Below are 13,232 nucleotides of genomic sequence, written 5' to 3'. Positions count from 1 at the left end.
GACCCGACGGTGATCGGGTATTTCCGCCTACTTCGGCGCCGAGAGGCATCAGAGCGCCTGCGCAGGAGCCAGGAAGGTAAATATTGCGTCACGGCTGTACGGAGGGCTACAGCGAGACCCCCGAGGGACGCAGGACGGCGTGGGAAGCCTCATTAGGATCCTGAGGCTTCCCCCACCCGAGGTGAGTACCCCCCAGGGGCCGTTTTGTCGTTACAGTTCCTCTTTAAAGGCTCGAATTTTCAGAAGTGTGCCCTGATTCTCTCCCCTGTACCATGGGGTCACAATCCAAGTCTCCAGCGAAGGATCGGCACCACAACCAGTATTGATAGCTCAATTACTTTATTAAATCATTAAAAGACCAGCAACGACAGTCCGCTGTTTCGGCATATGTTGCCTTTCTCAAGTTGCCATAATGTCAAGTACAAAACATGAAACACACCACAGTACTCATATACCCATAACTTGACCCCATTGGGGCGTATCTGGTACCTGTGCACACACCTAGGGAGGAAGGGAGCCGGACCTGATGGGGAACTACATGTAACCATCTGCACCAATCGGTGCACTTATATTTAAAATCCACTCACCAATCAATTTGAAGCAGCAGACATGACACCGCCGACTGCATAATCCAATAGCCGGCAAAGGGACTTCCGCATCATGTAAATCAACACCGCTCTACCGTGAGTGGTGAGATCTCTCACTACCGGCCATGTGATAAATCACATGACTGGTTTGTAGCCAATCAAGTGCGTCCTCGCGCCAGCCTATAGAGAAGCAGTCAGCCTCGGCCAGTAGAAGGCTGATGGATGTGCGCATCATAGCGGGGATTACGTGGCACGTGAAGTGCCGCCCCTGACAACCGTAACATAAACAATAAAGCGCACTATTCATACTCACATGCCCTGCCGAGTTAAAGGAGTCCTCCTGCCACTGCAAATAAGATCCATAGCTCCCAAATTCCTCCATGCACAGTCTAAAAAATAAAAACATAATAAAATATGAACAAAGCGTCTCAAACTATCATAGTATATATAGAGTACAGGTAGGACATGTATAAGAACTTTAAAGCATTACAGCAGATGATGTATAAATAACACCATCATATGAAAAAGCCCAGATCACGCTCCCTATTAAGACCTGCGGGTCCCATGGCATTTAACCTTTTAATCCAACCTGCTTCTCTGCGCAGTAATTCTTTTTGTCGATTACCACCCCTCCAATTCTGGGGTACACCATCTATGGCCATAACGCGTAACTGTGATACGTTATGACCACATTTAAAGAAATGCTCCGCGACCGACTGGTCCGATGAAGCATTCCTAATTGCATTCCTAATGGCAGTTTTATGTGAAGCTATGCGGTCTTTCAAACGCTGGGTAGTCATGCCCACGTAAATAAACCCACATGGACATTTCAACAGATAGACCACATAGCTTGAATCACAGGTATATCTATTTCTAATCTCAAATGTGGTACCAAGTGTGGGATGATGGAAAGATGTACTCCTGACTACACTGCCACACATGTGACAGGATAGGCAGGGATACATACCCCTGTTTTTAACAAGTTTAGTCGCCACATCGCTCCTGTTCACACGTAGCTTGTCCCGCATAGTAGGAGCCCGCCGAAAAGACATTAGGGGCGGATACCTAAATTCAGGAATCCTAGGCAAACTGTCACGTAAAATGTGCCAGTGACGGCGAATACTCCTACTCACCATTTCACTGCACGTATTGAAAGTAGAAACGAACGGTAACCGGGGTGCAGTGTTCCTCATTGGTCTCCGCCCCCTCCAGGTAGTATCAAAACATTCTGCTGGATAGCCACGTGCTCGGAACTTACTAGTAAGCTCTTGTTTACGTTGGAGCGATGTGTCAGACTCACTAACTATCCTGTCTATCCGTGTGTATTGTCCTGATGGTATACCCAGTTTAGTATTAACGGGATGAAAACTCTGAAAATGTAATATTGAGTTCCGATCTGTGGGCTTCGTATATAAGTCAGTGACAAACTTGTCCCCTGACCTAGTGACTAGTACATCCAAAAAGGGAACACTACAGGAATCTATGTGTGCAGTCAGGCGAATGAATGGACACCGATCATGCACCTGCGATATAAATTCATTAAGACTCTCACGTGGCCCCCTCCACACGCAAAATATATCGTCAATAAACCTCCACCAGCACAAAGCGTGCTGGCGGAATATGGGATTGAGGTATACAAATGTCTCCTCGTACATACCCATATAAAGATTTGCATAGGAGGGGGCCACATTTGAGCCCATCGCCGTGCCCTGTCGCTCTCCATAAAAAGTCCCCTTGAATGCAAAATAGTTTGCCTTCAGCACCACATCTAGTAATCATACAAGAAATCTGCGCTGTTCCACAGAGTAATCTGTCTGCATCATCACGTACCAATCGACAGCCTCCACACCCCCATCATGTGGGATGGAGGTGTAGAGGCTCTCAACATCCAAAGTAACCAAGTATACATCATCGCCCACTGGAGGCAACCCCTTCAGCTTAGTGAGAAACATCTCAGTGTCTCTCAAGTATGAATCCAATGATAGAACTATTGGTTGCAAGATTCTATCAAGAAAGCGAGCGAAAGGCACAAAGACAGATCCCACCCCCGCCACAATGGGACGCCCAGGTGGGCGAATCAATGTTTTATGTATCTCTGGTAATATATAAATATGTGGTGTGGTGGGACTGTCTTGTTGTAAGTACCTAAACAAAGCCTCATTAATCACATTCTTTACTAATGCATCCTGTAATATTCTCAAAATCGTTCTCTGGATGTTAGACAGAGGATCACTGTCCAGTACAACGTACACTGCTGTATCACTCAGCTGTCGCATAATCTCCTGTTCATAATCACATTTGTCAACTATAACCACAGCTCCTCCCTTGTCAGCAGGAACAACCACAATCTCCGTGTTATTTTGCATAGATCTTAAGGCTTCATTTTCTAATCTAGACAGATTGTGTGCCACTCGAAAGTGACCTTTCTTAAAGTCCTGTTCCAATTTATCAATGTCCTCTGTAACTTGGCAATGTATGTATCTATCAATGCATGCCCAGAGGGCATGAAGCTGCTTTTGTTACGTAGACCTGAGTCTTTAAGCACAAAACAATCCTCCCCCGCTGAGGCACTGTTACCCTGAGAGATGTTAGATGGCAAGTTCCCAAAATAATGCTTCAACTTAATAGAACAAAAAAACGAAATAAGTCCTGTTCCAATTCAAAAAAGTTAGGTAAATGTGTTGGACTAAAGGAAAGACCATAATTCAACACTCTCTCCTCTATATCAGACAGTACATACATATTCATTATTTAAAGGGAACCTAAACTGACAGGGATATGGATTTTTACTTTTAAACACTACCAGTTTCCTGGCAGTCCTGCTGATCTCTTTAGCTGCAGTAGTGGGTGAATCACACACCTGAAACAAGCATGCAGCTAATCCATTCTGACTTCAGTCAGAGCACCTGATCTGCATGCTGCAGGGGCTGTGGCTGAAAGTATTAGAGACACAGGATCAGCAGGAGAGTCAGGCAGCTGGTATTATTTTAAAAGGAAAAATCTATATCCTTCTCAGTTTAGGTTCCCATTAAAATGATCATTTTCTTTTCAAACCCCCTTTAAGCCCCTACTTGCTTGCTTAGTGTTTTTGTGTCTGACATTGTTGGTTGTTCCATATGCAAAATTTCAGCTTTTAATCATATTAGCTTAATGAAAAGTAACTGCAGTAATAGGTGCTGCACTAGATAGTCCGCTGGGTTGGAACTGCTACAGTATTTGGCAGTATGGCAACACCTGCAATAGCAGTGCTAATGAGCAGTGCAATACACAGATGATCAACAGATAACAAGGACATCTGCCAGAGGAAGTAGAGGAGAAACCCAGGGAATACAATATAGAAACTAGCATTCAGCTGCTGTTCTTGTCATCTTAGGATAAGCTCGTCATCTTAGGATAATTGCTTACAGCTCAGTGAAATATCTAGTGCAGCGATCTGTACTGCTCTCTTTCTTTCTGCCCTGGAAATGCATCAGCTGTAGCTGTAGCTGGAGATCTGGAGTACGGGAGGAGCCAAGTTATCCTTTGGCAGCAGACAGTCATGCACAGCCCATTCCATGGCATAGAGCTAGACAAATGTTTATGCGGGCAGCTCTATTTCCTAACTGTGCACTGAATGTGTGCCTGCTTCTTTTTGTCTAACCTAGAATCCTAACAACTTTGGTGAATTTGCATACATCAATCATCTGCAATCATCCTCTACCTTCTCTGATAGCTTCTAAAAGAGATATCATCTCATACTACAGCAGGATAAAACAATACAAACTGCACCCAGGGTGTACAAGAGAATTTGATTAGCTGCTTAGAGTCTCTTAGCTGTACCAAGATGTGAGGTCCTATGTATGATAATTGAGAGCACGTTCTATATCTGACATTGGCCTTAGGGGTTATCAAATGCTGATGACAGAAAATAGATATAAAATGGCAGTCACCCAGTATCCAGTGGTAGTGCTTTCAGGCGTCTATCTTATAGCTTCATGACTCTTCTCTTTTGTAATGCATTTATACTCCCACTCCCTGTGTACTTGCTTGTTTAATTAACTTCTCTCCATGATGCACATTTTTCTTGTCAGTATACACAGTATATATCTGTGATTTTCTTTTGGTTATTTGTATAACATTATAGATGACTAGTGACTTAGCCCATTTAAAAATGGGCTAGGTCTGTCCCTAATGCGCTGCGCACATGCACGCGCCCACCACGCACCCATCGTGTGCGACGCACACACCCGTCCCTCCTGGCCCCGTCCTCCTCCAGCTCTCCGCACTATCTCTGCGTCTGTCCTTGCACATGCGCAGTGCTAAAAAGCACTGACACACGGACAGACGCAGGGACATTAGGCTTTTATTATAGAGGATAAGTGAGTGTCCTCTTACGCTTATGTTTAAAATTACATTTAGCTAGTCAATAAACAGAACCAGCTGCAAGTATTATTGTTAACTTTTATAAAGTTATGTTGAGAGAATGCAGGACTTGTTACTAATGAGGCCAGACTTGGCTTTGTACTGGCCACTCGCCACCCAGGTTAAATGCTGTTCCAACAAGCTCTTCTCTGCTCCAAGAAGTCTTGGCCCAACTCCATCCAGACTCAGTTCTGTTTCAGCCAGACAAAAATATGTTACAGGCTAGTCTCAGCCCAGTTTCATCCAGGTTCAATTCTTTTACTGCCAGACTTAACTCTGTTCAAGGTATTCTCTGCTTAACTCCATCCAGACTTAATTCTGTTCCAGCCAGATTCTAATCTGCTCTAGGTGGTCTCAGCTTATGCAAAGGTTTCCAAACAGAGTACCAGGGGAAATGTACTACTAATTTAAGTCCAAAGGACAGCCTTATAAGGTACTAGAGGTCAATAGTTGTAAGATGCATTACATATAATATACAAGAGATGTGAAGAGACCTCCCCACATGAGTCAGTGTGGGAGGCTCACATGCCCTGCATGTGTGCTCGTGATGACACATAGCCGGCCAGCATGATGATGCAATAAAAACAAGGAACACCAAGAGCCCCAATAGTGTAATATGTACTGGTAAAAGGTTACTAGATAGAGTAAATATTAATACTCACAAACCAGGGTTACTATTAGGCAACCACTGTAAAGGCAGGTGGGGAGATTTTCCTGACCCCACTCAGGAATTAGAAGTCGCTCTCTGTAGATAAGAAAAAGGGGTTAAACCCTCCACCCGGGGAGGAATCAATATTATGCAGGAGAACAGAGGCACCAAGAGGTTAAAAGGAAGCTAAATGAGCTTAAAAACCAAATTCTTGGTAAATAGAGGAGGTAGTGGTGGACTTACCTCCTCCAAGTAGACACACAACGACTGTAGTAAAGACAGTCAATATATTTTATTTATGAACTCCAAATATGCAACGTGTTTCGCAGGTTTGATCCCGCTTCATCAGACAAAACCATGCATAGCATGATGACGCAGATTGGCAAAGCAGCAAGCAGGCCTGACGACTTCAGGCCAAAGTCGGAGCTGCCAACCAAAATTGGGAGAGGAGCAAGGAGGACGCTGCGGGACCTTGCGACCTACGGTGGGCTGGAGGAAGCCCCAGGTAAGTCCCAATTTCATTTTTAAAGAGTGTTTTAATGAGTGTTAAAACCACCAGCAAGTAAGAAAATACTCAAAATAATTTTGATAGTACTTTCACCAATGTTTAGGTATGTTTTCAATTGTGAAATGCTCAAAAGTTTTTCTCAAGAGATTATAAAATTATCTAATGGGGTATAACTCAGGAGAAAAAGTTAAACAGCTACGGTCCACTGCTTGGTGTTTCACAGAACACCTGTCTTTCTTTTCTACTACTTATCGTCAATCAAAAGTGTCCCAATGACATGATAGATATTGAAATGTTTAAAATATTACATTTAGTATTTAAATATTATAAACAAGATTTTTTGATAAATGTTTGTGTAGCAACATTACATTCAACAACAATAAAAAACAGACACTGTATCCCGCTGGTGCGTGATGAGATAGCGTTTAGGTACGTGAGGTAGCGTACAGGTAAATACAACAAAGCGCAGTCAAAATCTGGCTGAGGTCAAGTAAAGGTCAGAGATAATTGGTACAAAGTAGTTAAGCTAAATCCTAGTCAACTATTCAAGCAGGGTCATACACGTGAATCAGATGTCAGTCGTATTGCAAGGATCAGGCAGAAACAGAGTCAGGGACAAGCCGAGTCGGTAATGTAAATCAGATGGCAGCAGTACCGAAGGTCTAGACAAGAGCGAGGACAGGAGGCAAGCAAGAAGTCGGTACACAGAAAATATACAATATGATGTTGCAATAATATTATGAGAATATATACGAAAATAACAAAGACTGACTAACTGGAGTACATATATATTGTGCGCCTACACAATATATCAATGTAGCTCAAAGTAGCTAGCTAGACCTAGAACCAGCGAACTGATTAGTATCAAGGTCAGCGAGAACTGAATGCTCTGGCCTTAAATACCAAAAGCACTCAACCAGTAGCCACTCCCATCTGGTGATGTCATCTAGTGACATCACCTGCTGTCATCCTAAATCCTCCTCCTGAGCCTATAAGGCTCACTCAAACTCATACGCACGCGCGAATCAGAAGACACCGCCAGAGGGACGCCGGGGATGCCGCCAGAAGACTCCAGCGCAGAAGCCCCGCCGCTTGCCCGGACCATGCCGGAGACCCCGCGGGACCTGCCGCTGGAAGGTAAGCACATTACACACTGATTACACAATGAATCCTATGCAGGGGGTGATAATGATCAGATGCAGTCAATTAACCATGCTACTTAAACAATATTACAACATATCAAGATGGTGTATGTAAAAAAATTATGACTCTTAAATTCAGCATAAGATAATACTGAAATACCTGAGTATCTATTGCGTAAGTATGGACACTAAGGGCAAATGACACCGGAGTGCATTAGGGATATGTGAAGCTGTGCGGCCACTCTCCTAGGTTTGTGTATACCGATACTTGCTGGTAATCTGCAGCAGTCTCAGGCTCTATGTTAAAGGGGCAGAGGACAGCAGAGTGGGCGGGGGGATGAGGGACAGCGACACCAGAGGGGGCCAAGGACATGGGGGTGGGACACCAGAGGACATCAGGTTCCTGTGAATAATCTCATCCTCTGCAGTTTTAATGCTGCTGCCCAAGGTTTGCCCAGAATGCACCAAGCAATCTGCTGGCGTTTGTAATAATAAGCAGCATCTTTTCAGTGAGGCACCCTCCTGCTAGCACTGTCTTCCCTCTCTTCAGAGGTGTAAGGAAGGAACAAGTGGGGCAATGATTGGGTTAGAACATATAGAAGTTTCTCCTGGACCATGGACGCACCAGGTTAGTATAATTTTTATTTTCCATGATTTTAATGCTCTAAACCTGGGTGCATCTTATAGTCCGGAACATCTTATAGTCCAAAAAATATGGTAATTACTAAACAAAATTTTCACACACTAAAAGCCTAATTTGCCCTGAAAAGACAATATACAGTAAATTTGGGTGTGATTAGTAGTAATAAAGTTATTGACCAATGAATGGGAGCAGAGCTTATACGTGAAAATTGCTCTCGTCCTGAAGTGGTTAAGCCCCGGCATCTGTCCTGTGCTCTCGCCATAGCTCCAGTGGCTCTCAGTCCCCTCCGGTGCAGATGCTGACCTCACCAGGCTCATGGAGTCACACTGACGTCATTTGGACTGTACTGCGCAGGTGCAAAACTACTGCTCCTGCACAGTACAATCCGGATGATGTCAGCACGACTACGTGAGCTGGAATAGGCCTTTTGTACCGGAGGGGACCCCAGGCCACCGGTGTGGAGTGGAGCTTCGACGAGGGCACAGTAAGGCTGCAAGGGCCTGGAGGAAGCCCAAGGTAAGTAAATTTTTACTTTAAGTCCAAATTCTATGTCAAATGAGTCAGCTCATCTACCGCACACCCTATCAAATTTATAGGGATGACCACATATTTGGTAACTAAACGTATATTATGGGAGGGAACAATTAATAAGTCAGGTAAAAAAGGCACTGGAAATTTTGGCATAGCTGGCACCATATTGTGAATTATGGTTATAGCAGTGCAAAAACAGCGTAATTTAGCCACCAACAATAGCTGGAAGACTAACTGCGTCTTACCCCCGACTCAATGGTGTCCTGGCAGGGGATATTAATTAATGACACCAGGACTTTTGCAGGAGTAGGGTGACCCAATTTTTAGCTTTAACCTGTGCCCAAATTTCCCGACATCTTTATTACATGTATACACCATTAACCATTCTTTGTTACAATCCTCTGTGAAGGTTTTTTTTTTTTTTTTTTTGATGAGCCTAAGTTTCTCTGCCATTCAAGGTTAGGTGTTGCTGCTATTCTATGCAATTAAGGCTGCTTTCACAGTGAGACGTTACAGGCACACGTTAGTGCAGCCTGTAACGCACCCTACCGCACAGCAATGAAAAATCAATGGGCTGTTCACAGTGCCCACGTTGCGTTACACAGTAATGCTGCACGTTCGTTTGAAGTGCAGCATACAGTGCGTTCTAGTGGCTTAAGCCGCGTTAGACTGTTTGCACATGCTCAGTATGGGTTTTTTTTTATTTCAGGGGCGGAGAGGAGGCGGGGAGAGGCCGCTACATAGCCAGGCACATGGCTACTTGACATTCACTGCACTTGCAGTGTTTTCTTCTTGGAGCGGCCACTGATTGGCTGGCAGGACCACGTGATGTGGAGAGCTCCGCTCACGTGGTCTCCGCAGTGCCTCCGACAGAGCAGGCGCACCAAGAGCTGCTTGTAACGCGGCTCTTGGTAGCGTCCTGCTCCAACACCACCAGGCGTTGCGTTAGGGGCACGTTATGTGCCCTATAACATCCCCTAAATGCAACGTCTTGGTGAGAAAGCAGTCTAACTCTAGTCTTAATCTATATAATGGAAGGTTTCCAGACAGTCCATTTTCCATGATAAAGTAAGGATCTAGAGAAAGTAAGGAGTTATGCTGGGCATACACGGTATGTTTTTGCCCGTGTAAACAAGCCGCTGGCTCGATTCCGGTGTGTCCCCGCTCGTCCCCGCGGGCGCCCGGATCGATGCCCGCTCGTCTAGGCGGGCGCTTCTTATCTTCTTTTCGTTTTTTACCATTGTCCTGCCCACGGTATCGAACGGGTAATCGATCCGGCGGGTGATCGGACACGTCGGAAATTATCAATCGCGCCATCAGCGGCTCGATTACACGGTACAAAAACGTACCGTGTATTCCCAGCATTAAGCCTTGTAAAAAAAAATAAATCATCCCCAGTCAGTTTTGGAAATTCATACCTGTCTGCAAACAGAAAAAAGAAACCTTTTACTAATGTTAAATAACAAATAGTCTTGCAGAGCATTGATACATGTTTGTAGAATTTTTTGTTACAGTAGACTATCACAATAAGCCACTACTTCTAATCTAACAGTACTTCACTATGTATAGCAATGACTAGCCAAAATTACATCCAGCAAAATAAAACCTGAGGTAAAAGATTATTAGCTACAATATCTGGTTGCTTTGATCTAACCATCTGTTTTGTAGAGGTCAGAATAAAATAAATTGATTACCAACACAGTGGTATGCTGGGCATACACGGCTCGTATCTTCTTATCAATCGAGCCGCTGATGGCTCGATTGATAATTTCCGACAGGTCCAATTGCCCGCCGGATTGATTCTGCACTCGATACCAGCGGGCAGAACAATAGAAAAAAACGAAGCACTGATTAGCGCTGATCAGAAAGTGCCCACGGGGACGAGTGGGAATTGATCCGCGCGCACGCACGGACGAGCGGTGACATGCCGGCATCGAGCCACTGGCTCGATACCGGCGCACTATCTAGACGTGTATGCCCAGCATTACAGATTTCAAGGCCTACTTCGATTCATGAATATAATCAATATATGCAAACAAGCCTAATCATCTGCAGATACTCTGCTAATTCTGGTGTTAATTCACAACTTGTTTGAACATCAAAAAGTAACTTCATTGCCTGACAAAAGCTAATCAATATGCCCAGAAGACTTGAGATTGTTAGCAACTCAGGTTGTTACTTAAAGGGAACCTTAACTGAGAGTGATATGGATGTTTCCTGTTAAACAATACCAGTTGCCTGACAGTCCAGCTGATCTCTGTGACTGCAATAGTGGCTGAATCACACCCTGAAACAAGCATGCAGCCAATCCAGTCTGACTTCAGTCAGAGCACCTGATCTGCATGCTTGTTCAGGGGCTGTGGCTAAAAGTATTAGAGACACAGGATCAGCAGGCGATTCAGGCAACTGGTATTATTTTAAAAGGAAAAACCCATATCCCTCTCAGTTTAGGTTCCCTTTAATTCTCTTTGTGTATTTAATATTTCAGGAGCTCTTATGAAAGTTACAAATCATTAAGCTCTTTTGATGATTTAGTTAAAGCTAAACATAAATTCACTTTAGGATCTACACTTCTATATGGAGTAAAGTTAAACTTTGACCAAAAAGCATTTTTCTTTTGGATAATGTGCACAGTATTCAAACTCTACATTTTACATGTGTCCATATCCCATAGGTGAGATTTCCACATGCTTAATGCGGCAAAGCAGGACTCTTTTTTGCAAAAAATAAATAAATAAAATATTTTAACAAAGTGCAAAAATCTATGTGAAATGTGAACCCTACAGCAGTTATTTATAGTTTTACAAGTCCACGGCTGGTTCTCTCATGAAGCAAGGTGATACATTTATGGACAGTGCAGAGATTACAGGGGCAGCATATTTGTACTGTGTGTTTACACTTACAGCATGCAGTCAGGAGGAGGAGAAGTGAGAGGAGAACGAGCGAGGTGAAGAGGTCATTATTGGGGAAAAGCAGCTTGTTGTGCTGTGTGAGGAGTCTGACAGTGAGTTAAGAGGGGGGAGGAAGGAGATCAGCAGTGTTTCATTTGACTTGCACAGCAGAAGGGAGGAGGTGGCACTGCTATCCTGACTAAGGAGAAATGGAGGATGGCCGACTAAATGAGGGTGAGCAGTTTTTTGACACAGACACGCAGCCAGCCAACCAACCAGCCAGCTAGAGTGTTATTGTGCTGAGCTGCAGCATGTCATGCCTCAGGTGGTTGCATATTCTCCCTTGCTGATTGAGAACATTAAATGAAGCAGAAATAATACATGGCATAATAGCATTACGTAACAAAACTTGCACCGCAGCTACTGTATAAGGTGCCGTGCAAATTGTTGGGTGCTGTGTGATTATTTCCACATCAAGAATGGGGAGGGGGTAACATCCTCACAAGTTTGTCTCAGGCTGCAAAAAGTCTAGAACCGGTCCTGTACAAGTCCCTTTTCCCCTCACTCTAAAATGGAAACTGACAATATCAGCTTAAACTGTTAGTTTGTAAACAATGGGAGAGTTGGGGTTTTAATGAGGCCTTAAGGTTTATTCATGAGGAAATAAATACCAACCTATCTACCAACCTAATACTTCACGTGTATGAGAATTTTTTCAGACATCACATTTATTAATTTGTCATTGTCAGATAAAAAAGATATTGGGCTTGATTCACAAAAGAGTGCTAACTGATCGCACAGCCGTTTTCGAATTTTGAATTTGCATGTGAAAACATTATTGTTTCGCGCAGAAATTCGGGATTCGCGTGAAAACAGCTGTGCTATCAGTTAGCACTCTTTTGTGAATTAAGCCCTTATAGTTTAACAAGTTTAGGATGATAATTAACATAGTACATACCTGAACGAGAAAAATTTCCCAGCAACACCATGAAGGATTAGTGTGTGCTTAGTCACTGTAGGAAAATGTACGCAAGAGAGGTTATGACTATATATAGCACCACACAATGGATATCAAAGGTATAACAATTTATTAGAATAATTCATCAAACGACACTATGCAGCATTAAAAACATCTAAAAAACAAAAGGACACCTCATCTCATTGGTATAAATCCATAAGCATGAGCTCACCATATAGGCTATAATAGCAGTATAATAAATCTCCTGGGTAGCGCAGTGAGAGCTACCACAGGGATTGAACCCGGGTTCAGAAAGCCACAAGCTAAAGTGCATTAACGTGAATAACGTACATAAATAGCATAATCCAATTAATATTGTTGTGAATACCTGTGAAAAAAAGTGCAAAGTGCAATCAATAATAACGATCAGCCCAAACCTATGGATGCCGAATAATCTGTGACATGATGCTGGGAATAGCCCATTGGGGAGGGTGACAGACAAGAGCGAGAGGCTTACGTGACCAGGTAGAGGATGCAACCACGGAGGTGTCCGGGATAAAGGGAGGCCCCCGGTAGACTTCTCTACCGGTATCGCGGCAGTCACGCCGCTTTATCAAGAGAGGGAGGATACAGCGTATGTTCAGCCAAAACGCCGGCTGGATATAGTGTCGAGGGGGTGGTCACGTGAGCATATTGGATGGACCATTTATGGACTTCATGCTGTCTGTGGACTACCTTTCAATGTGGACTGGATGGACCTTTTATGGACCCCATATTGTTTGCTTAATTGCCCCCTTTTTTAAAGATGGATTGCCGTTGTTGCTCTTTTTGAATGGACTACCATTTTGGGCTACAGTTATGTTCCATGCCGTTCTGGGACTACTCTTTGGACTCATGATATGGGACTATCCGCATATGGTCC

This window comes from Hyperolius riggenbachi, chromosome 2, assembly GCF_040937935.1.
Source record: "Hyperolius riggenbachi isolate aHypRig1 chromosome 2, aHypRig1.pri, whole genome shotgun sequence".
Taxonomy (NCBI): domain Eukaryota; kingdom Metazoa; phylum Chordata; class Amphibia; order Anura; family Hyperoliidae; genus Hyperolius; species Hyperolius riggenbachi.
Note: the sequence above shows the minus strand (reverse complement) of the source record.